A 477-nucleotide genomic window follows, 5' to 3' on the forward strand; every position below is an offset into this window, starting at 1 on the left:
TTCCGAGAAAGAAGAGAGGAGGCGGAGGACGGAGGTAAAAAGGGGAGGAAAGGGAAAGTTCTAGATAAAAAAAAATGGAATTATATCATTCTATGAAGAAAAAAAAACGTAATAGACTTTCATGATGCAATTAACATTTAACTTATAAAGAAACCAGATACAAAAAAAAGGACAAAAAAAAAATATTCTGAGGCCCCGTTTCGATAAACATAAAAACACCAAAAAAAGATAAACAAAATAAATAAATAAACTATAAATAGATAAAAAAGAACTATAGATATAAAAAAGAGAAAAGCTTTCCCTGGGTCACTTCCGCTCATTCATCAAGCAACATTTTATCTGCAGAGGGGGACGTGATTCTCTCCTGCAGCGGGTGTCTGCTATTCCCGTTGGTGCGTTTCCTGCCTCCGCCGTCAAAGTCCATCTGTGCTGAATAACCAGGAAAACGAGAGAGTTTGGGCCTAAAAAGCTGCCAGC

Source organism: Penaeus monodon, chromosome 23, assembly GCF_015228065.2.
Source record: "Penaeus monodon isolate SGIC_2016 chromosome 23, NSTDA_Pmon_1, whole genome shotgun sequence".
Classification (NCBI taxonomy): domain Eukaryota; kingdom Metazoa; phylum Arthropoda; class Malacostraca; order Decapoda; family Penaeidae; genus Penaeus; species Penaeus monodon.